Source organism: Schistocerca serialis, chromosome 4 (assembly GCF_023864345.2).
Source record: "Schistocerca serialis cubense isolate TAMUIC-IGC-003099 chromosome 4, iqSchSeri2.2, whole genome shotgun sequence".
In the NCBI taxonomy this organism is placed as follows: Eukaryota; Metazoa; Arthropoda; class Insecta; order Orthoptera; family Acrididae; genus Schistocerca; species Schistocerca serialis.
In genome coordinates this window covers 960,583,259-960,610,411 of record NC_064641.1, presented here as the reverse complement: position 1 = coordinate 960,610,411, position 27,153 = coordinate 960,583,259, and positions in this window count along the sequence as shown.

Genomic DNA, 27,153 nt, shown 5'->3' with positions numbered 1-27,153 from the left:
ATACAAAAGGCACAATGCCGCCGTAAGTACAAGACTAGAGACTCTTCTTACAGTAGGTGCTTTGAGCATTCCCTCTGAGAGCAGTATTAGTTTCCGATACACCACTGCAGGTTCAAGGTATTCCTTGGACCTTCACATTGACTATGAAACACAGAAATCGCATCGGAATTAAATACAAAAGGCACAAAGCCGCATTAAGTACAGGAATAGAGTTTCTTCTTACAGTCGGTGCTTTGAGCATTCCCTGTGAGACCAGTATTAGTTTCCGATACACCACTGCAGGTTCAATGTATTTCCTGGACCTTCACATTGACGATGAAACACAGAAATGGCATCGTAAATAAATACAAAAGGCACAATGCCGCCTTAAGTACAAGAATAGAGACTCTTCTTACAGTCGATGCTTTGAGCATTCCCTGTGAGATCATTATTTGTTTCCGATACACCACTGCAGGTTCAATGTATTCCTTGGACATACACATTGACGATGTAACACTGAAATTACATCGGAATTAAATACAAAGGGCACAATGCCGCTTTAAGTGCTAGAAGAGTGAGACTTCTTAGAGTCTGTGCCTTGATCCTTTCCTGTGAGAGCAGTATTAGTTTTCGATACACCTCTGCAGGTTTAGTGTATTCATTGGACACTCACATTGACGATGAAACACAGAAATCGCATCGGAACTTAATACAAATGGCACAATGCCGCCTTAATTACAAGAATACTGACTCTTCTTACAGTCGGTGCTTTGTGCATTCCCTGTGAGACCAGTGTTAGTTTGCGATACACCACTGCAGGTTCAGTGTATTCCTTGGACCTTCACATTGATGATGAAACAAAGAAATCGCATCGGAATTAAATACAAAAGGCACAATGCCACCGTAAGTACAAGAATAGAGACTCTTCTTGCAGTCGGTGCTTTGAGCATTCCCTGTGAGACCAGTATTAGTGTCCGATACAACACTGCAGGTTCAAAGTATTCCTTGGACCTTCACATTGACTATGAAACACAGAAATCGCATCGTAATTAAATACAAACGGCACTATGCCGCCTTAATTGCAAGAAGAGAGAGACTTCTTAGAGTCTGTGCCTTGATCCTTTCCTATGAGCCCAGTATTAGTTTCCGATACACCACTGCACGTTCAATGTATTTCTAGGACCGTCACATTGACGATGAATCACAGAAATCGCATCGGAATTAAATACAAAAGGCACAATGCCACCTTAAGGACAAGAATAGAGACTCTTCTTACAAACGGTGTTTTGAGCACTCCCTGTGAGACCAGTATTAGATTCCGATACTTCACTGCAGATTCAATGTATTCCTTGGACCTTCACATTGACGATGAAACACTGAAATCGCATCGGAATTAAATAAAAAAGGGACAATGCCGCCTTAAGTGCAAGAAGAGTGAGTCTTCTTAGAGTCTGTGCTTTGATCCTTTCCTGTGAGACCAGATTTAGTTTCTGATACACCACTGCAGGTTCAATGTATTCCTTGGACCTTCACATTGACGATGAATCATAGAAATCGCATCGGAATTAAATGCAAAAGGCACAATGGCACCTTAAGTACAAGAATAGAGACTCTTCTTACAGTCGGTGCTTGGAGCATTCCCTGTGAGACCAGTATTAGTTTCCGATACACCACTGCAGATTCAATGTAATTCTTGGAGCTTCACATTGACGATGAAACATAGAAATCGCACCGGAATTACATACAAAAGTCATAAAACCGCCTTATGTGAGGGAGTAGAGACTCTTCTTACAGTCGTCGCTTTGAGCATTCCCTGTGAGACCAGTATTTGTTTCCGATACACAGCTGCAGGTTCAATGTATTCCTTGGACATCCGCATTGACGATCAATCACTGAAATTACATCGGAATTAAATACAAAAGGCACAATGCCGCCTTAATTTCAAGAAGAGTGAGACTTCTTAGAATCAGTGCTTTGATCCTTTCCTGTGAGACCAGTATTAGTTTCCGATACACCACTGCAGGTTCAATGTATTCCTTGGACCTTCTCATTGACGATGAAACACAGAAATCGCATCGGAATTAAATATAAAAGGCACAATGCCGCCTTAAGTACAAGAATAGAGACTCTTCTTACAGTCTGTGCTATGAGCTTTCCCTGTGAGACCAGTATTAGTTTCCGATACACAGCTGCAGGTTCAATGTATTCCTTGGACATTCACATTGACGATGAAACACTGAAATTGCATCGGAATTAAATACAGAATTGACAATGCCGCATTAAGTGCAAGAAGAGAAAGACTTCTTAGAGTCCGTGCTTTGATCCTTTCCTGTGAGACCAGTATTAGTTTCCGATACACCACTGCACATTCAATGTATTCCTTGGACCTTCACATTGAATATGAATGACAGAAATCGCATCGGAATTAAATATAAAAGGCACAATGCCGCCTTAAGTACAAGAATAGAGACTCTTCTTACAGTCTGTGCTATGAGCTTTCCCTGTGAGACCACTATTAGTTTCCGATACACCACTGCACGTTCAATGTATTTCTAGGACCGTAATATTGACGATGAAAGACAGAAATCGCACTGGAATTAAATACAAAAGGCACAATGCCGTCTTAAGTACAATAATAGAGACTCTTCTTACCGTCGGTGCTTTGAGCATTCCCTGTGAGACCAGTATTATTTTCCGATACACCACTGCAGGTTCAATGTATTCCTTGGACCTTCACATTGACGATGAATCACAGAAATCGCATCGGAATTAAATACAAAAGGCACAATGCCACCTTAAGTACAAGAATAGAGACTCTTCTTACAAACGGTGTTTTGAGCATTCCCTGTGAGACCAGTATTAGTTTCCGATACACCACTGCAGATTCAATATATTCCTTGGACCTTCACATTGACGAAGAAACACTGAAATCGCATCGGAATTAAATAAAAAAGGGACAGTGCCGCCTTAAGTGCAAGAAGAGTGAGACTTCTTAGAGTCTGTGTTTTGCTCCTTTCCTGTGAGACCAGTATTAGTTTCTGATACACCACTGCACGTTCAATGTATTCCTTGGACCTTCACATTGACGATGAATCACAGAAATCGCATCGGAATTAAATACAAAAGGCACAATGGCGCCTTAAGTACAAGAATAAAGACTCTTCTTACAGTCGGTGCTTGCAGCATTCCCTGTGAGACCAGTATTAGTTTCCGATACACCACTGCAGATTCAATGTATTCCTTGGAGCTTCACATTGACGATGAAACACAGAAATCGCACCGGAATTAAATGCAAAAGGCACAAAACCGCCTAATGTGAGGGAGTAGAGACTCTTCTTACAGTCGCTGCTTTGAGCATTCCCTGTGAGACCAGTATTAGTTTCCGATACACAGCTGCAGGTTCAATGTATTCCTTGGACATTCACATTGACGATCAAACACTGAAATCGCATCGGAATTAAATACAAAATTGACAATGCCGCCTTAAGTGCAAGAAGAGTAAGACTTCTTAGAATCTGTGCTTTGATCCTTTCCTGTGAGACCAGTATTAGTTTCTGATACACCACTGCAGGTTCAATGTATTGCTTGGACCTTCACATTGACGATGAATCACAGAAATCGCATCGGAAATAAATACAAAAGGTACAATGCCGCCTTAAGTACAAGAATAGAGACTCTTCTTACAGTCGGTGCTTGCAGCATTCCCTGTGAGACCAGTATTAGTTTCCGATACACCACTGCAGATTCAATGTATTCCTTGGAGCTTCACATTGACAATGAAACACAGAAATCGCACCGGAATTAAATGCAAAAGGCACAAAACCGCCTAATGTGAGGGAGTAGAGACTCTTCTTACAGTCGTTGCTTTGAGCATTCCCTGTGAGACCAGTATTAGTTTCCGATACACAGCTGCAGGTTCAATGTATTCCTTGGACATTCACATTGACGATCAAACACTGAAATTACATCGGAATTAAATACAAAAGGCACAATGCCGCCTTAATTGCAAGAAGAGTGAGACTTCTTAGAGTCAGTGCTTTGATCCTTTCCTGTGAGATCAGTATTAGTATCCGATACACCATTGCAGGTTCAATGTATTCCTTGGAACTTCACATTGACGATGAAACATAGAAATCGCATCGGAATTAAATACAAAAGGCACAATGCCGCCTTAAGTACAAGAATAGAGACTCTTCTTATGGTCTGTGCTATGAGCTTTCCCTGTGAGACCAGTATTAGTTTCCGATACACAGCTGCAGGTTCTATGTATTCCTTGGACATTCACATTGACGATCAAACAATGAAATTACATTGGAATTAAATACAAAAGGCATAATGCCGCCTTAATTGCAATAAGAGTGAGACTTCTTAGAGTCTCTGCTTTGATCCTTTCCTGTGAGACCAGTATTAGTTTCCGATACACCACTGCACGTTAGATGTATTCCTTGGACCATCACATTGAATATGAAAGACAGAAATCGTATCGGAATTAAACTCAAAAGACACTAAGCCGCCTTAAGTACAAGAATACGGACTCTTCTTACAGTCGGTGCTTTGAGCATTCCCTGTGAGACCTGTATTAGTTTCCGATACACCACTACAGGATCAATGTATTCCTTGGACCTTCACATTGACGATGAAACACAGAAATCGCATCGGAATTAAATACAAAAGGCACAATGCCGCCTTAAGTACAAGAATAGATACTTTTCTTACAGTCGGTGCTATGAGTATTCCCTGTGAGACCAGTATTAGTTTCCGATACACCACTGCAGGTGCAATGTATTCCTTGGACCTTCACATTGACGATGAAACACTGAAATCGCATCGGAATTAAATACAAAATTGACAATGCCGCCTTAAGTGCAAGAAGAGTAAGACTTCTTAGAGTCTGTGCTTTGATCCTTTCCTGTGAGACCAGTATTAGTCTCTGTTACACCACTGCAGGTTCAATGTATTGCTTGGACCTTCATATCGACGACGAATCACAGAAATCGCATCGGAATTAAATACAAAAGGCACAATGGCGCCTTAAGTTCCAGAATAGAGACTCTTCTTACAGTCGGTGCTTGGAGCATTCCCTGTGAGACCAGTATTAGATTCCGATACACCACTGCAGATTCAATGTATTCCTTGGAGCTTCACATTGACAATGAAACACAGAAATCGCATCGCAATTAAATACAAAAAGCACAAAATCGCCTTAAGTGAGGGAGTGGAGACTATTCTTACAGTCGTGTCTTTGAGCATTCTCTGTGAAACCAGTATTAGTTTCCGATTCACAGCTGCAGGTTCAATGTATTCCTTGGACATTCACATTGACGATCAAACACTGAAATTACATCGGAATTAGATACAAAAGGCACAATGCCGCTTTATTGCAAGAAGAGTGAGACTTCTTAGAATCAGTGCTTTGATCCTTTCCTGTGAGACCAGTATTAGTTTCCGATACACCACTGCAGGTTCAATGTATTCCTTGGACCTTCACATTGACGATGAAACACAGAAATCGCATCGGAATTAAATACAAAAGGCACAATGCCGCCTTAATTGCAAGAAGAGCGAGACTTCTTAGAGTCTGTGCTTTGATCCTTTCCTGTGAGCCCAGTATTAGTTTCCGATACACCACTGCAGGTTCAAAGTATTCCTTGGACCTTCTAATTGACTATGAAACAAAGAAATCGCATCGGAATTAAATACAAAAGGCACTATGCCGCCTTAATTGCAAGAAGAGCGAGACTTCTTAGAGTCTGTGCTTTGATCCTTTCCTGTGAGCCCAGTATTAGTTTCCGATACACCACTGCACGTTCAATGTATTTCTAGGACCGTCACATTGACGATGAAAGACAGAAATCGCACTGGAATTAAATACAAAAGGCACAATGCCGCCTTAAGTACAAGAATACAGACTCTTCTTACAGTTGGTTCTTTGAGCATTCTCTGTGAGACCTGTATTAGTTTCCGATACACCACTGCAGGTTCAATGTATTCCTTGGACCTTCACATTGACGATGAAACACAGAAATCGCATCGGAATTAAATTCAAAACGCACAATGCCGCCTTAAGTACAAGAATAGAGACTCTTCTTACAGTCGGTGATTGGAGCATTCCCTGTGAGACCAGTAGTAGTTTCCGATACACCACTGCAGATTCCATGTATTCCTTGGAGCTTCACATTGACGATGAAACACACAAATCGCACCGGAATTAAATACAAAAGGCACAAAACCGCCTTAATTGCAAGAAGAGTGAGACTTCTTTGAGTCAGTGCTTTGAACCTTTCCTGTGAGACCAGTATTTGTTTCCGTTACACCACTGCAGGTTCAATGTATTCCTTGGACCTTCACATTGACGATGAAACACAATAATCGCATCGGAATTAAATGCAAAAGGCAAAATGCCGCCTTAAGTACAAGAATAAAGACACTTCTTACAGTCTGTGCTATGAGCTTTCCCCGTGAGACCAGTATTAGTTTCCGATACACAGCTGCAGGTTCAATGTATTCCTTGGACATTCACATTGACGATCAAACACTGAAATTACATTGGAATTAAATACAAAAGGCACAATGCCGCCTTAATTGCAAGAAGAGTGAGACTTCTTAGAGTCTGTGCTTTCATCCTTTCCTGTGAGACCAATATTAGTTTCCGATACACCACTGCACGTTCAATGTATTCCTTGGACCATCACATTGAATATGAAAGACAGAAATCTTATCGGAATTAAACTCAAAAGGCACTAAGCCGCCTTAAGTACAAGAATACAGACTCTTCTTACAGTCGGTGCTTTGAGCATTCCCTGTGAGACCAATATTAGTTTCCGATACACCACAGCAGGTTCAATGTATTCCTTGGACCTTCACATTGACGATGAAACACAGAAATCGCATCGGAATTAAATACAAAAGGCACAAAGCCGCCTTAAGTACGAGAATAGAGACTCTTGTTACAGTCGTTGCTTTGAGCATTCCCTGTGAGACCAGTATTAGTTTCTGATACACCACTGCAGGTTCAATGTATTCCTTGGACCTTCAAATTGACGATGAATCACAGAAATCGCATCGGAATTAAATACAAAAGGCACAATGGAGCCTTAAGTACAAGAATAGAGACTCTTCTTACAGTCGGTCCTTGGAGCATTCCCTGTGAGACCAGTATCAGTTTCCGATACACCACTGCAGGTTCAATGTATTCCTTGGACCTTCACATTGACGATGAAACACAGAAATCGCATCGGAATTAAATACAAAAGGCACAATGCCGCCTTAAGTACAAGAACACAGACTCTTCTTACAATCTGTGCTTTGAGCATTCCCTGTGAGACCAGTATTTCTTTCCGATACACCACTGCAGGTTCAATGTATTCCTTGGACCTTCACATTTGCGAAGAAACACAGAAATCGCATCGGTATTAAATACAAAAGGCACAATGCCACCTTAAGTACAAGAATAGAGACTCTTCTTACAGTTGGTGCTTTGAGCATTCCCAGTGAAACCAGTATTAGTTTCCGATACACCATTGCAGGTTCAATGTATTCCTTGGACCTTCACATTGACGATAAAACACAGAAATCGCATAGGAATTAAATACAAAATTGACAATGCCGCCTTAAGTGCAAGAAGAGTAAGACTTCTTAGAGGCTGTGCTTTGATCCTTTCCTGTGAGACCAGTATTAGTTTCTAATACACCACTGCAGGTTCCATGTATTCCTTGGGCCTTCACATTGACGATGAAACACAGAAATCGCATCGGAATTAAATACAAAAGGCACAATGCCGCCTTAAGTACAAGAATAGAGACTCTTCTTACAGTCTGTGCTATGAGCTTTCCCTGTGAGACCAGTATTAGTTTCCGATATACAGCTGCAGGTTCAATGTATTCCTTGGTCATTCACATTGACGATCAAACACTGAAATTACATTGGAAGTAAATACAAAAGGCACGATGCCGCCTTAATTGCAAGAAGAGTGAGACTTCTTAGAGTCTGTGCTTTGATCCTTTCCTGTGAGACCAGTATTAGTTTCCGATACACCACTGCACGTTCAATGTATTCCTTGGACCATCACATTGAATATGAATGACAGAAATCGTATCGGAATTAAATACAAAAGGCACAATGTCGCCTTAAGTACAAGAATAGAGACTCTTCTTACAGTCGGTGCTTGCAGCATTCCCTGTGAGACCAGTATTAGTTTCCGATACACAGCTGCAGGTTCAATGTATCCCTTGGACATTCACATTGACGATGAAACACCGAAATCGCATCGGAATTAAATACAAAAGGCACTATGCCGCCATAATTGCATGAAGAGAGAGAATTCTTAGAGTCTGTGCTTTGATCCCTTCCTGTGAGCCGAGTATAAGTTTCCGATACGCCACTGCACGTTCAATGTATTTCTAGGACCGTAATATTGACGATGAAAGACAGAAATCGCACTGGAATTAAATACAAAAGGCACAATGCCGCCTTAAGTACAAGAATACAGACTCTTCTTACAGTCGGTTCTTTGAGCATTCTCTGTGAGACCTGTATTAGTTTCCGATACACCACTGCAGGTTCAATGTATTCCTTGGACCTTCACAGTGACGATGAAACACAGAAATCGCATCGGAATTAAATTCAAAAGACACAATGCCCCCTTAAGTACAACAATAGAGACTCTTCTTACAGTCGGTGCTTTGAGCATTCCCTGTGAGACCAGTATTAGTTTCCGATACACCACTGCAGGTTCAATGTATTCCTTGGACCTTCACATTGACGATGAATCACAGAAATCGCATCGGAATTAAATACAAAAGGCACAATGCCACCTTAAGTACAAGAATAGAGACTCTTCTTACAAACGGTGTTTTGAGCATTCCCTGTGAGACCAGTATTAGTTTCCGATACACCACTGCAGATTCAATGTATTCCTTGGACCTTCACATTGACGATGAAACACAGAAATCGCATCGGAATTAAATACAAAAGGGACAATGCCGCCTTAAGTGCAAGAAGTGTGAGACTTCTTAGAGTCTGTGCTTTGATCCTTTCCTGTGAGACCAGTATTAGTTTCTGATACACCACTGCAGGTTCAATGTATTCCTTGGACCTTCAAATTGACGATGACTCACAGAAATCGCATCGGAATTAAATACTAAAGGCACAATGGAGCCTTAAGTACAAGAATAGAAACTCTTCTTACAGTCGGTCCTTGGAGCATTCCCTGTTAGACCAGTATCAGTTTCCGATACACCACTGCAGATTCAATGTATTTTTTGGAGCTTCACATTGACAATGAAACACAGAAATCGCATCGCAATTAAATACAAAAGGCACAAAACCGCCTTATGTGAGGGAGTAGAGACTCTTCTTACAGTCGTTGCTTTGAGCATTCCCTGTGAGACCAGTATTAGTTTCCGATACACAGCTGCAGGTTCAATGTATTCCTTGGACATTCACATTGACGATCAAACACTGAAATTACATCGGAATTAAATACAAAAGGCACAATGCCGCCTTAATTGCAAGAAGAGTGAGACTTCTTAGAATCTGTGCTTTGATCCTTTACTCTGAGACCAGTATTAGTTTCCGATACACCACTGCAGGTTCAATGTATTCCTTGGACCTTGACATTGACGATGAAACACTGAAATCGCATCGGAATTAAATACAAAAGGGACAATGCCGCCTTAAGTGCAAGAAGTGTGAGACTTCTTAGAGTCTGTGCTTTGATCCTTTCCTGTGAGACCAGTATTAGTTTCCGATTCACAGCTGCAGGTTCAATGTATTCCTTGGACATTCACATTGACGATCAAACACTGAAATTACATTGGAATTAAATACAAAAGGCACAATGCCGCTTTATTGCAAGAAGAGTCAGACTTCTTAGAGTCAGTGCTTTGATCCTTTCCTGTGAGACCAGTATTAGTTTCCGATACACCACTGCAGGTTCAATGTATTCCTTGGACCTTCACATTGACGATGAAGCACAGAAATCGCATCGGAATTAAATACAAAAGGCACAATGCCGCCTTAAGTACAAGAATAGAGACTCTTCTTACAGTCTGTGCTATGAGCTTTCCCTGTGAGACCAGTATTAGTTTCCGATATACAGCTGCAGGTTCAATGTATTCCTTGGTCATTCACATTGACGATCAAACACTGAAATTACATTGGAATTAAATACAAAAGGCACAATGCCGCCTTAATTGCAAGAAGAGTGAGACTTCTTAGAGTCTGTGCTTTGATCCTTTCCTGTGAGACCAGTATTAGTTTCCGATACACCACTGCACGTTCAATGTGTTCCTTGGACCATCACATTGAATATGAATGACAGAAATCGTATCGGAATTAAATACAAAAGGCACAATGTCGCCTTAAGTACAAGAATAGAGACTCTTCTTACAGTTGGTGCTTGCAGCATTCCCTGTGAGACCAGTATTAGTTTCCGATACACCACTGCAGATTCAATGTATTCCTTGGACCTTCACATTGACGATGAAACACTGAAATCGCATCGGAATTAAATACAAAATTGACAATGCCGCCTTAAGTGCAAGAAGAGTAAGACTTCTTAGAATCTGTGCTTTGATCCTTTCCTGTGAGACCAATATTAGTTTCTGATACACCACTGCAGGTTCAATGTATTGCTTGGACCTTCACATTGACGATGAATCACAGAAATCGCATCGGAATGGAAACAAAAGGCACAATGGCGCCTTAAGTACAAGAATTGAGACTCTTCTTACAGTCGGTGCTTGGAGCATTCCCTGTGAGACCAGTATTAGATTCCGATACACCACTCCAGATTCAATGTATTCCTTGGAGCTTCACATTGACGATGAAACACAGAAATCGAATCGGAATTAAATACAAAAGGCACAAAACCGCCTTAAGTGAGGGAGTAGAGACTCTTCTTACAGTCGTTGCTTTGAGCATTCCCTGTGAGACCAGTATTAGTTTCCGATACACAGCTGCAGGTTCAATGTATCCCTTGGACATTCACATTGACGATGAAACACAGAAATCGCATCGGAATTAAATACAAAAGGCACTATGCCGCCATAATTGCAAGAAGAGAGAGAATTCTTAGAGTCTGTGCTTTGATCCCTTCCTGTGAGCCGAGTATAAGTTTCCGATACACCACTGCACGTTCAATGTATTTCTAGGACCGTAATATTGACGATGAAAGACAGAAATCGCACTGGAATTAAATACAAAAGGCACAATGCCGCCTTAAGTACAAGAATACAGACTCTTCTTACAGTCGGTTCTTTGAGCATTCTCTGTGAGACCTGTATTAGTTTCCGATACACCACTGCAGGTTCAATGTATTCCTTGGACCTTCACAGTGACGATGAAACACAGAAATCGCATCGGAATTAAATTCAAAAGACACAATGCCCCCTTAAGTACAACAATAGAGACTCTTCTTACAGTCGGTGCTTTGAGCATTCCCTGTGAGACCAGTATTAGTTTCCGATACACCACTGCAGGTTCAATGTATTCCTTGGAGCTTCACATTGACGATGAATCACAGAAATCGCTTCGGAATTAAATACAAAAGGCACAATGGCGCCTTAAGTACAAGAATAGAGACTCTTCTTACAGTCGGTGCTTGCAGCATTCCCTGTGAGACCAGTATTAGTTTCCGATACACCACTGCAGATTCAATGTATTCCTTGGAGCTTCACATTGACGATGAAACACAGAAATCGCACCGGAATTAAATGCAAAAGGCACAAAACCGCCTAATGTGAGGGAGTAGAGACTCTTCTTACAGTCGTTGCTTTGAGCATTCCCTGTGAGACCAGTATTAGTTTCCGATACACAGCTGCAGGTTCAATGTATTCCTTGGACATTCACATTGACGATCAAACACTGAAATTACATCGGAATTAAATACAAAAGGCACAATGCCGCCTTAATTGCAAGAAGAGTGAGACTTCTTAGAGTCAGTGCTTGATCCTTTCCTGTGAGACCAGTATTAGTTTCCGATACACCATTGCAGGTTCAATGTATTCCTTGGAACTTCACATTGACGATGAAACACAGAAATCGCATCGGAATTAAATACAAAAGGCACAATGCCGCCTTAAGTACAAGAATAGAGACTCTTCTTATAGTCTGTGCTATGAGCTTTCCCTGTGAGACCAGTATTAGTTTCCGATACACAGGTGCAGGTTCTATGTATTCCTTGGACATTCACATTGACGATCAAACACTGAAATTACATTGGAATTAAATACAAAAGGCATAATGCCGTCTTAATTGCAAGAAGAGTGAGACTTCTTAGAGTCTGTGCTTTGATCCTTTCCTGTGAGACCAGTATTAGTTTCCGATACACCACTGCACGTTAGATGCATTCCTTGGACCATCACATTGAATATGAAAGACAGAAATCGTATCGGAATTAAACTCAAAAGACACTAAGCCGCCTTAAGTACAAGAATACGGACTCTTCTTACAGTCGGTGCTTTGAGCATTCCCTGTGAGACCTGTATTAGTTTCCGATACACCACTACAGGATCAATGTATTCCTTGGACCTTCACATTGACGATGAAACACAGAAATCGAATCGGAATTAAATACAAAAGGCACAATGCCGCCTTAAGTACAAGAATAGATACTTTTCTTACAGTCGGTGCTATGAGTATTCCCTGTGAGACCAGTATTAGTTTCCGATACACCACTGCAGGTGCAATGTATTCCTTGGACCTTCACATTGACGATGAAACACTGAAATCGCATCGGAATTAAATACAAAATTGACAATGCCGCCTTAAGTGCAAGAAGAGTAAGACTTCTTAGAGTCTGTGCTTTGATCCTTTCCTGTGAGACCAGTATTAGTTTCTGTTACACCACTGCAGGTTCAATGTATTGCTTGGACGTTCATATTGACGATGAATCACAGAAATCGCATCGGAATTAAATACAAAAGGCACAATGGCGCCTTAAGTACCAGTATAGAGACTCTTCTTACAGTCGGTGCTTGGAGCATTCCCTGTGAGACCAGTATTAGATTCCGATACACCACTGCAGATTCAATGTATTCCTTGGAGCCTCACATTGACGATGAAACACAGATATCGCATCGGAATTAAATACAAAAGGCACAATGCCACCTTAAGTACAAGAATAGAGACTCTTCTTGCAGTCGGTGCTTTGAGCATTCCCTGTGAGACCAGTATTAGTGTCCGATACACCACTGCAGGTTCAAAGTATTCCTTGGACCTTCTAATTGACTATGAAACACAGAAATCGCATCGGAATTAAATACAAATGGCACTATGCCGCCTTAATTGCAAGAAGAGAGAGACTTCTTAGAGTCTGTCCTTTGATCCTTTCCTGTGAGCCCAGTATTAGTTTCCGATACACCACTGCACGTTCAATGTATTTCTAGGACCGTCACATTGACGATGAAAGACTGAAATCGCACTGGAATTAAATACAAAAGGCACAATGCCGCCTTAAGTACAAGAATACAGACTCTTCTTACAGTTGGTTCTTTGAGCATTCTCTGTGAGACCTGTATTAGTTTCCGATACACCACTGCAGGTTCAATGTATTCCTTGGACCTTCACATTGACGATGAAACACAGAAATCGCATCGGAATTAAATTCAAAACGCACAATGCCTCCTTAAGTACAAGAATAGAGACTCTTCTTACAGTCGGTGATTGGAGCATTCCCTGTGAGACCAGTATTAGTTTCCGATACACCACTGCAGATTCCATGTATTCCTTGGTGCTTCACATTGACGATGAAACACACAAATCGCACCGGAATTAAATACAAAAGGCACAAAACCGCCTTAATTGCAAGAAGAGTGAGACTTCTTTGAGTCAGTGCTTTGATCCTTTCCTGTGAGACCAGTATTAGTTTCCGTTACACCACTGCAGGTTCAATGTATTCCTTGGACCTTCACATTGACGATGAAACGCAGAAATCGCATCGGAATTAAATGCAAAAGGCACAATGCCGCCTTAAGTACAAGAATAGAGACTCTTCTTACAGTCTGTGCTATGAGGTTTCCCTGTGAGACCAGTATTAGTTTCCGATACACAGCTGCAGGTTCAATGTATCCCTTGGACATTCACATTGACGATGAAACACAGAAATCGCATCGGAATTAAATACAAAAGGCACTATGCCACCATAATTGCAAGAAGAGAGAGAATTCTTAGAGTCTGTGCTTTGATCCCTTCCTGTGAGCCGAGTATAAGTTTCCGATACACCACTGCACGTTCAATGTATTTCTAGGACCGTAATATTGACGATGAAAGACAGAAATCGCACTGGAATTAAATACAAAAGGCACAATGCCGCCTTAAGTACAAGAATACAGACTCTTCTTACAGTCGGTTCTTTGAGCATTCTCTGTGAGACCTGTATTAGTTTCCGATACACCACTGCAGGTTCAATGTATTCCTTGGACCTTCACATTGACGATGAATCACAGAAATCGCATCGGAATTAAATACAAAAGGCACAATGCCACCTTAAGTACAAGAATAGAGACTCTTCTTACAAACGGTGTTTTGAGCATTCCCTGTGAGACCAGTATTAGTTTCCGATACACCACTGCAGATTCAATTTTTCCTTGGACCTTCACATTGACGATGAAACACTGAAATCGCATCGGAATTAAATAAAAAAGGGACAGTGCCGCCTTAAGTGCAAGAAGAGTGAGACTTCTTAGAGTCTGTGTTTTGATCCTTTCCTGTGAGACCAGTATTAGTTTCTGATACACCACTGCACGTTCAATGTATTCCTTGGACCTTCACATTGACGATGAATCACAGAAATCGCATCGGAATTAAATACAAAAGGCACAATGGCGCCTTAAGTACAAGAATAGAGACTCTTCTTACAGTCGGTGCTTGCAGCATTCCCTGTGAGACCAGTATTAGTTTCCGATACACCACTGCAGATTCAATGTATTCCTTGGAGCTTCACATTGACGATGAAACACAGAAATCGCATCGGAATTAAATTCAAAAGGCACAATGCCGCCTTAAGTACAAGAATAGAGACTCTTCTTATAGTCTGTGCTATGAGCTTTCCCTGTGAGACCAGTATTAGTTTCCGATACACAGCTGCAGGTTCTATGTATTCCTTGGACATTCACATTGACGATCAAACACTGAAATTACATTGGAATTAAATACAAAAGGCATAATGCCGCCTTAATTGCAAGAAGAGTGAGACTTCTTAGAGTCTGTGCTTTGATCCTTTCCTGTGAGACCAGTATTAGTTTCCGATACACCACTGCACGTTAGATGTATTCCTTGGACCATCACATTGAATATGAAAGACAGAAATCGTATCGGAATTAAACTCAAAAGACACTAAGCCGCCTTAAGTACAAGAATACGGACTCTTCTTACAGTCGGTGCTTTGAGCATTCCCTGTGAGACCTGTATTAGTTTCCGATACACCACTACAGGATCAATGTGTTCCTTGGACCTTCACATTGACGATGAAACACAGAAATCGCATCGGAATTAAATACAAAAGGCACAATGCCGCCTTAAGTACAAGAATAGATACTTTTCTTACAGTCGGTGCTATGAGTATTCCCTGTGAGACCAGTATTAGTTTCCGATTCACCACTGCAGGTGCAATGTATTCCTTGGACCTACACATTGACGATGAAACACTGAAATCGCATCGGAATTAAATACAAAATTGACAATGCCGCCTTAAGTGCAAGAAGAGTAAGACTTCTTAGAGTCTGTGCTTTGATCCTTTCCTGTGAGACCAGTATTAGTTTCTGTTACACCACTGCAGGTTCAATGTATTGCTTGGACCTTCATATTGACGATGAATCACAGAAATCGCATCGGAATTAAATACAAAAGGCACAATGGCGCCTTAAGTACCAGAATAGAGACTCTTCTTACAGTCGGTGCTTGGAGCATTCCCTGTGAGACCAGTATTAGATTCCGATACACCACTGCAGATTCAATGTATTCCTTGGAGCCTCACATTGACGATGAAACACAGAAATCGCATCGGAATTAAATGCAAAAGGCACAAAGCCGCCTTAAGTACAAGAATAGAGACTCTTGTTACAGTCGTTGCTTTGAGCATTCCCTGTGAGACCAGTATTAGTTTCCGATACACAGCTGCAGGTTCAATGTATTCCTTGGACATTCACATTGACGATCAAACACTGAAATTACATTGGAATTAAATACAAAAGGCACAATGCCGCCTTAATTGCAAGAAGAGTGAGACTTCCTAGCATCTGTGCTTTGATCCTTTACTCTGAGACCAGTATTAGTTTCCGATACACCACTGCACGTTCAATGTATTCCTTGGACGGTCACATTGAATATGAAAGACAGAAATCGTATCGCAATTAAACTGAAAAGGCACTAAGCCGCCTTAAGTACAAGAATAAAGACTCTTCTTACAGTCCATGCTTTGAGCATTCCCTGTGAGACCTGTATTAGTTTCCGATACACCACTGCAGGTTCAATGTATTCCTTGGACCTTGACATTGACGATGAAACACAGAAATCGCATCGGAATTAAATTCAAAACGCACAATGCCTCCTTAAGTACAAGAATAGAGACTCTTCTTACAGTCGGTGATTGGAGCATTCCCTGTGAGACCAGTATTAGTTTCCGATACACCACCGCATGTTCAATGTATTCCTTGGACCTTGACATTGACGATGAAACACTGAAATCGCTTCGGAATTAAATACAAAAGGGACAATGCCGCCTTAAGTGCAAGAAGAGTGAGACTTCTTAGAGTCTGTGCTTTGATCCTTTCCTGTGAGACCAGTATTAGTTTCTGATACACCACTGCAGGTTCAATGTATTCCTTGGACCTTCAAATTGACGATGAATCACAGAAATCGCATCGGAATTAAATACAAAAGTCACAATGGAGCCTTAAGTACAAGAATAGAGACTCTTCTTACAGTCGGTCCTTGGAGCATTCCCTGTGAGACCAGTATTAGTTTCCGATACACCACTGCAGATTCAATGTATTCCTTGGAGCTTCACATTGACAATGAAACACAGAAATCGCATCGCAATTAAATACAAAAAGCACAAAATCGCCTTAAGTGAGGGAGTGGAGACTGTTCTTACAGTCGTGTCTTTGAGCATTCTCTGTGAAACCAGTATTAGTTTCCGATTCACAGCTGCAGGTTCAATGTATTCCTTGGACATTCACATTGACGATCAAACACTGAAATTACATTGGAATTAGATACAAAAGGCACAATGCCGCTTTATTGCAAGAAGAGTGAGACTTCTTAGAGTCAGTGCTTTGATCCTTTCCTGTGAGACCAGTATTAGTTTCCGATACACCACTGCAGGTTCAATGTATTCCTTGGACCTTCACATTGACGATGAAACACAGAAATCGCATCGGAATTAAATACAAAAGGCACAATGCCGCCTTCAGTACAAGAACACAGACTCTTCTTACAATCTGTTCTTTGAGCATTCCCTGTGAGACCAGTATTAGATTCCGATACACCACTGCAGATTCAATGTATTCCTTGGAGCCTCACATTGACGATGAAATACAGATATCGCATCGGAATTAAATACAAAAGGCACAATGCCACCTTAAGTACAAGAATAGAGACTCTTCTTGCAGTCGGTGCTTTGAGCATTCCCTGTGAGACCAGTATTAGTGTCCGATACACCACTGCAGGTTCAAAGTATTCCTTGGACCTTCTAATTGACTATGAAACACAGAAATCGCATCGGAATTAAATACAAAAGGCACTATGCCGCCTTAATTGCAAGAAGAGAGAGACTTCTTAGAGTCTGTGCTTTGATCCTTTCCTGTGAGCCCAGTATTAGTTTCCGATACACCACTGCACGTTCAATGTATTTCTAGGACCGTCACATTGACGATGAAAGACAGAAATCGCACTGGAATTAAATACAAAAGGCACAATGCCGCCTTAAGTACAAGAATACAGACTCTTCTTACAGTTGGTTCTTTGAGCATTCTCTGTGAGACCTGTATTAGTTTCCGATACACCACTGCAGGTTCAATATATTCCTTGGACCTTCAGATTGACGATGAAACACAGAAATCGCATCGGAATTAAATTCAAAACGCAAAATGCCGCCTTAAGTACAAGAATAGAGACTCTTCTTACAATCGGTGATTGGAGCATTCCCTGTGAGACCAGTATTAGTTTCCGATACACCACTGCAGATTCCATGTATTCCTTGGAGCTTCACATTGACGATGAAACACACAAATCGCACCGGTATTAAATACAAAAGGCACAAAACTGCCTTAATTGCAAGAAGAGTGAGACATCTTTGAGTCAGTGCTTTGATCCTTTCCTGTGAGACCAGTATTAGTTTCCGTTACACCACTGCAGGTTCAATGTATTCCTTGGACCTTCACATTGACGATGAAACACAGAAATCGCATCGGAATTAAATGCAAAAGGCACAATGCCGCCTTAAGTACAAGAATAGAGACTCTTCTTACAGTCTGTGCTATGAGCTTTCCCTGTGAGACCAGTATTAGTTTCCGATACACAGCTGCAGGTTCAATGTATTCCTTGGACATTCACATTGACGATCAAACACTGAAATTACATTGGAATTAAATACAAAAGGCACAATGCCGCCTTAATTGCAAGAAGAGTGAGACTTCTTACAGTCTGTGCTTTCATCCTTTCCTGTGAGACCAGTATTAGTTTCCGATACACCACTGCACGTTCAATGTATTCCTTGGACCATCACATTGAATATGAAAGACAGAAATCTTATCGGAATTAAACTCAAAAGGCACTAAGCCGCCTTAAGTACAAGAATACAGACTCTTCTTACAGTCGGTGCTTTGAGCATTCCCTGTGAGACCTGTATTAGTTTCCGATACACCACTGCAGGTTCAATGTATTCCTTGGACCTTCACATTGACGATGAAACACAGAAATCGCATCGGAATTAGATACAAAAGGCACAATGCCGCCTTAAGTACAAGAATAGAGACTCATCTTACAGTCGGTGCTACAAGTATTCCCTGTGAGACCAGTCTTAGTTTCCGATACACCACTGCAGGTGCAATGTATTCCTTGGACCTTCACATTGACGATGAAACACAGAAATCGCATCGGAATTAAATACAAAAGGCACAAAGCCGCCTTAAGTACGAGAATAGAGACTCTTGTTACAGTCGTTGCTTTGAGCATTCCCTGTGAGACCAGTATTAGTTTCCGATACACAGCTGCAGGTTCAATGTATTCCTTGGACATTCACATTGACGATCAAACACTGAAATTACATTGGAATTAAATACAAAAGGCACAATGCCGCCTTAATTGCAAGAAGAGTGAGACTTCTTAGAATCTGTGCTTTGATCCTTTACTCTGAGACCAGTATTAGTTTCCGATACACCACTGCACGTTCAATGTATTCCTTGAACGGTCACATTGAATATGAAAGACAGAAATCGTATCGCAATTAAACTGAAAAGGCACTAAGCCGCCTTAAGTACAAGAATACAGACTCTTCTTACAGTCGATGCTTTGAGCATTCCCTGTGAGACCTGTATTAGTTTCCGATACACCACAGCAGGTTCAATGTATTCCTTGGACCTTCACATTGACAATGAAACACAGAAATCCCATCGGAATTAAATATAAAAGGCACAATGCCGCCTTAAGTACAAGAATTTACACTCTTCTTACAGTCGGTGCTATGAGCTTTCCCTGTGAGACCAATATTAGTTTCCGATACACCACTGCAGGTTCAATGTATTCCTTGGACCTTGACATTGACGATGAAACACTGAAATCGCATCGGAATTAAATACAAAAGGGACAATGCCGCCTTAAGTGCAAGAAGTGTGAGACTTCTTAGAGTCTGTGCTTTGATCCTTTCCTGTGAGACCAGTATTAGTTTCCGATACACCACCGCAGCTTCAATGTATTCCTTGGACCTTCACATTGACGATGAAACACAGAAATCGCATCGGAATTAAATACACAAGGCACAATGCCGCCTTAAGTACAAGAACACAGACTCTTCTTACAATGTGTGCTTTGAGCATTCCCTGTGAGACCAGTATTTCTTTCCGATACACCACTGCAGGTTCAATGTATTCCTTGGACCTTCACATTTGCGAAGAAACACAGAAATCGCATCGGTATTAAATACAAAAGGCACAATGCCACCTTAAGTACAAGAATAGAGACTCTTCTTACAGTTGGTGCTTTGAGCATTCCCAGTGAAACCAGTATTAGTTTCCGATACACCATTGCAGGTTCAATGTATTCCTTGGACCTTCACATTGACGATAAAACACAGAAATCGCATAGGAATTAAATACAAAAGGCACAATGCCGCCTTAAGTGCTAGAAGAGTGAGACTTCTTAGAGTCTCTGCCTTGATCCTTTCCTGTGAGACCAGTCTTAGTTTCCGATACACCACTGCAGGTGCAATGTATTCCTTGGACCTTCACATTGACGATGAAACACAGAAATCGCATCGGAATTAAATACAAAAGGCACAAAGCCGCCTTAAGTACGAGAATAGAGACTCTTGTTACAGTCGTTGCTTTGAGCATTCCCTGTGAGACCAGTATTAGTTTCCGATACACAGCTGCAGGTTCAATGTATTCCTTGGACATTCACATTGACGATCAAACACTGAAATTACATTGGAATTAAATACAAAAGGCACAATGCCGCCTTAATTGCAAGAAGAGTGAGACTTCTTAGAATCTGTGCTTTGATCCTTTACTCTGAGACCAGTATTAGTTACCGATACACCACTGCACGTTCAATGTATTCCTTGGACGGTCACATTGAATATGAAAGACAGAAATCGTATCGCAATTAAACTGAAAAGGCACTAAGCCGCCTTAAGTACAAGAATACATACTCTTCTTACAGTCGATGCTTTGAGCATTCCCTGTGAGACCTGTATTAGTTTCCGATACACCACAGCAGGTTCAATGTATTCCTTGGACCTTCACATTGACAATGAAACACAGAAATCGCATCGGAATTAAATATAAAAGGCACAATGCCGCCTTAAGTACAAGAATTTACACTCTTCTTACAGTCGGTGCTATGAGCTTTCCCTGTGAGACCAATATTAGTTTCCGATACACCACTGCAGGGTCAATGTATTCCTTGGACCTTGACATTGACGATGAAACACTGAAATCGCATCGGAATTAAATACAAAAGGGACAATGCCGCCTTAAGTGCAAGAAGTGTGAGACTTCTTAGAGTCTGTGCTTTGATCCTTTCCTGTGAGACCAGTATTAGTTTCTGATACACCACTGCAGGTTCAATGTATTCCTTGGACCTTCAAATTGACGATGAATCACAGAAATCGCATCGGAATTAAATACAAAAGGCACAATGGAGCCTTAAGTACAAGAATAGAGGCTCTTCTTACAGTCGGTCCTTGGAGCATTCCCTGTGAGACCAGTATCAGTTTCCGATACACCACTGCAGATTCAATGTATTCCTTGGAGCTTCACATTGACAATGAAACACAGAAATCGCATCGCAATTAAATACAAAAGGCACAAAACCGCCTTAAGTGAGGGAGTGGAGACTGTTCTTACAGTCGTTGCTTTGAGCATTCTCTGTGAAACAGTATTAGTTTCCGATTCACAGCTGCAGGTTCAATGTATTCCTTGGACATTCACATTGACGATCAAACACTGAAATTACATTGGAATTAAATACAAAAGGCACAATGCCGCTTTATTGCAAGAAGAGTGAGACTTCTTAGAGTCAGTGCTTTGATCCTTTCCTGTGAGACCAGTATTAGTTTCCGATACACCACTGCAGGTTCAATGTATTCCTTGGACCTTCACATTGACGATGAAACACAGAAATCGCATCGGAATTAAATACAAAAGGCACAATGCCGCCTTAATTACAAGAATAGAGACTCTTCTTACAGTCAGTGCTTTGAGCATTCCCTGTGAGACCAGTAATAGTTTCCGATACACCACTGAAGGTTCAATGTAATCCTTGGACGTTCACTTTCACGATGAAACACAGAAATCGCATCAGAATTAAATACAAAAGGCACAATGCCGCCTTAAGTACATGAATAGAGACACTTCTTACAGTTGGTGCTTTGAGCATTCCCTATGAGACCAGTATTAGTTTCCAATACACCACTGCAAGTTCAATGTATTCCTTGGACGTAAACATTGACGATGAAACACTGAAATTACATGGGAATTAATTACAAAAGGCACAATGCCACCTTAAGTACAAGAATAGAGACTCTTCTTACAGTCGGTGATTTGAACATTCCCTGTGAGACCAGTATTAGTTTCCGATACACCACTGCAGGTTCAATGTATTCCTTGGACGTTCACATTGGCGATGAAACACAGAAATCTCATCGGAATTATATACAAAAGGCACAATGGCGCCTTAAGTACAAGAATAGAGGCTCTTCTTACAGTCGGTGCTTTGAGCATTCCCTGTGAGACCAGTATTAGTTTCCGATACACCACTGCAGGTTCAATATATTCCTTGAACCTTCATATTGTCGATGAAACACGGAAATCGCATCGGAATTAAATACAAAAGGCACAATGCCGCCTTAAGTACAAGAATAGAGCCACTTCTTACAGATGGTGCTTTGAGCATTGCCTCTGAGGGCAGTATTAGTTTCCGATACACCACTGCAGGTTCAAGGTATTCCTTGGACCCTCACATTGACCATGAAACACAGAAATCGCAGAGGCACAATGGCGCCTTAAGTACAAGAATAGAGACTCTTCTTACAGTCGGTGCTTGGAGCATTCCCTGTGAGACCAGTATTAGACTCCGATACACCAGTGCAGATTCAATGTATTCCTTGGAGTTTCACATTGACGATGAAACACAGAAATCGCATCGGAATTAAATACAAAAGGCACAAAACCGCCTTAAGTGAGGGAGTAGAGACTCTTCTTAGAGTCGTTCCTTTGAGCATTCCCTGTGAGACCAGTATTAGTTTCCGATACACAGTTGCAGGTTCAATGTATTCCTTGGACATTCACATTGACGATCAAACACTGAAATTACATTGCAATTAAATACAAAAGACACAATGCCGCCTTAATTGCAAGAAGAGTGAGACTTCTTAGAGTCAGTGCTTTGATCCTTTCCTGTGAGACCAGTATTAGTTTCCGATACACTACTGCAGGTTCAATGTATTCCTTGGACCTTCACATTGACGATGAAACACAGAAATCGCATCGGAATTAAATACAAAAGGCACAAAGCCGCCTTAAGTACAAGAATAGAGACTCTTGTTACGGTCGTTGCTTTGAGCATTCTTTGTGAGACCAGTGTTAGTTTCCGATACACAGCTGCAGGTTCAATGTGTTCCTTGGACATTCACATTGACGATCACACACTGACATTACATTGGAATTAAATACAAAAGGCACAATGCCGCCTTAGTTGCAAGAAGAGTGAGACTTCTTAGAATCTGTGCTTTGATCCTCTACTCTGAGACCAGTATTAGTTACCGATACACCACTGCACGTTCAATGTATTCCTTGCACTGTCACATTGAATATTTAAGACAGAAATCGTATCGGAATTAAACTCAAAAGGCACTAAGCCGCCATAAGTACAAGAATACAGACTCTTCTTACAGTCGATGCTTTGAGCATTCCCTGTGAGACCTGTATTAGTTTCCGATACACCACAGCAGGTACAATGTATTCCTTGGACCTTCACATTGACGATGAAACACAGAAATCGCATCGGAATTAAATATAAAAGGCACAATGCCGCATTAAGTACAAGAATTGAGACTCTTCTTACAGTCGGTGTTATGAGCTTTCCTGTGAGACCAGTATTAGTTTCCAATACACCACTGCAGGTTCAATGTAATCCTTGGACGTAAACATTGACGATGAAACACTGAAATTACATGGGAATTAATTACAAAAGGCACAATGCCACCTTAAGTACAAGAATAGAGACTCTTCTTACAGTCGGTGCTTTGAACATTCCCTGTGAGACCAGTATTCGTTTCCGATACACCACTGCAGGTTCAAAGTATTCCTTGGACCTTCACATTGACTATGAAACACAGAAATCGCATCGGAATTAAATGCAAAAGGCACAAAGCCGCCTTAAGTACAAGAATAGAGACTCTTCTTACAGTCGGTGATTTGAGCATTCCCTTTGTGACCAGTATTAGTTTCCGATACACCACTGCAGGTTCAATGTATTCCTTGGACCTTCACATTGACGAAGAAACACAGAAATCGCATCGGAATTAAATACAAAATTCGCAATGCCGCCTTAAGTACAAGAATAGAGACTCTTCTTACAGTCAATGCTTTGAGCATTCCCTGTGAGACCGGAATTAGTTTCCGATACACCACTGCAGGTTCAAGGTATTCCTTGGACCTTCACATTGACCATGAAACACAGAAATCGCATGGGAATTAAATACAAAAGGCACAAGGAAGACTTAAGTACAAGAATAGAGATTCTTCTTACAGTCGGTGCTTTGAGCATTCCCTGTGAGACCAGTATTACTTTCCGATACACCACTGCAGGTACAAAGTATTCCTTGGACCTGCACATTGTCTATGAACCACAGAAATCGCATCGGAATTAAATACAAAAGGCACAATGCCGCCATAAGTACAAGAATAGAGACTCTTCCTACAGTCGGTGCTCTGAGTATTCCCTGTGAGACCAGTATTAGTTTTCGATACACCACTGCATTTTCAATGTATTCCTTGGACATACACATTGACGATGAGATACGGAAATTACATCGGAATTAAATACAAAAGGCACAATGCCGCCTTAAGTGCTAGAAGAGTGAGACTTCTTAGAGTCTGTGCCTTGATCCTTTCCTGTCAGACCAGTATTAGTTTCCGATACACCAATGCAGGTGCAATGTATTCCTTGGACCTTCACATTGACGATGAAACACAGAAATCGCATCGGAACTAAATACAAAAGGCACAATTACGTCTTAATTACAAGAATAGAGACTCTTCTTACAGTCGGTGCTTTTAGCATTCCCTGTGAGACCAGTAATAGTTTCCGATACACCACTGCAGGTCCAATGTACTCCTTGGACCTTCACATTGACGATGAAACACAGAAATCGCATCGGAATTAAATACAAAAGGCACAATGCCGCCTTAAGTACAAGAATAGAGATTCTTCTTACATTCGGTGCTTTGAGCATTCCCTGTGAGACCAGTATTAGTTTCCGATAACCACACTGCAGGTTCAATGTATTAATTGGACCTTCACATTGACTATGAAATACAGATATCGCATCGGAATTAAATACAAAAGGCACAATGCCGCCTTAAGTACAAGAATAGAGACTCTTCTTACAGTCGGTGCTTTGAGCATTCCCTGTGAGACCAGTATTAGTTTCCGATACACCACTGCAGGTTCAATGTATTCCTTGGACCTTCACAGTGACGTTGAAACACAGAAATCGCATCGGAATTAAATACAAAAGGGACAATGCCGCCTTAAGTACAAGAATAGAGACTCTTCTTACAGTCGGTGATTTGAGCATTCCCTGTGAGACCAGTATTAGTTTCCGATACACCACTGCAGGTTCAAGGTATTCCTTGGACCTTCACATTGACCATGAAACACAGAAATCGCATGGGAATTAAAAACAAAAGGCATAAGGAAGACTTAAGTACAAGAATAGAGTCTCTTTTTACTGTCGGTGCTTTGAGCATTCCCTGTGAGACCAGTATTAGTTTCCGATACACCACTGTAGGTTCAATGTATTCCTTGGACATACACATTGACGATGATATACGGAAATTACATCGGAATTAAATACAAAAGGCACAATGCCGCCTTAAGTGCTAGAAGAGTGAGACTTCTTTGAGTCTGTGCCTTGATCCTTTCCTGTCAGACCAGTATTAGTTTCCGATACACCACTGCAGGTTCAATGTATTCCCTGGACATACACAATGACCATGAAACACTGAAATTACATAGGAATTAAATACAAAAGCCACAATGCCGAATTAAGTACAAGAATAGAGACACTTCTTACAGTCGGTGATTTGAGCATTCTTTCTGAGAGCAGTATTAGTTTCCGATACACCACTGCAGGTTCAAGGTATTCCTTGAACTTTCACATTGACTATGAAACACAGAAATCGCATCGGAATTAAATACAAAAGGCACAATGCCGCCTTAAGTACAAGTATAGAGACTCTTCTTACAGTCGGTGCTTTGAGCATTCCCTGTGAGACCAGTATTAGTTTCCGATACACCACTGCAGGATCAATGTATTCCTTCGACCTTCACATTGACGAAGAAACACAGAAATCGCATCGGAATTAAATACAAAAGGCATGATGCCGCCTTAATTACAAGAATAGAGACTCTTCTAACAGTCGGTGTTTTGAGCATTCCCTGTGAGACCAGTATTAGTTTCAGATACACCACTGCAGGTTCAATGTATTCCGTGGACCTTCACATTGATGATGAAACACAGAAATCGCATCGGAATTAAATACAAAAGGCACAATGCCGCCTTAAGTACAAGTATAGAGACTCTTCTTACAGTCGGTGCTTTGAGCATTCCCTGTGAGACTAGTATTAGTTTCCGATACACCACTGCAGGTTCAAAGTATTCCTTGGACCTTCACATTGACTATGAAGCACAGAAATCGCATCGGAATTAAATACAAAAGGCACAATGTCGCCTTAAGTACAAGTATAGAGACTCTTCTTACAGTCGGTGCTTTGAGCTTTCCCTGTGAGACCAGTATTAGTTTCCGATACACCAAGGCAGGTCCAATGTATTCCTTGGACCTTCACATTGACCATGAAACACAGAAATCGCATCGGAATTAAATACAAAATTCACAATGCCGTCTTAATTACAAGAATAGAGACTCTTCTTACAGTCGGTGTCTTGAGCATTCCCTGTGAGACGAGTATTAGTTTCAGATACACCACTGCAGGTTCAATGTATTCCGTGGACCTTCACATTGATGATGAAACACAGAAATCGCATCGGAATTAAATACAAAAGGCACAATGCCGCCTTAAGTACAAGTATAGAGACTCTTCTTACAGTCGGTGCTTTGAGCATTCCCTGTGAGACTAGTATTAGTTTCCGATACACCACTGCAGGTTCAAAGTATTCCTTGGACCTTCACATTGACAATGAAGCACAGAAATCGCATCGGAATTAAA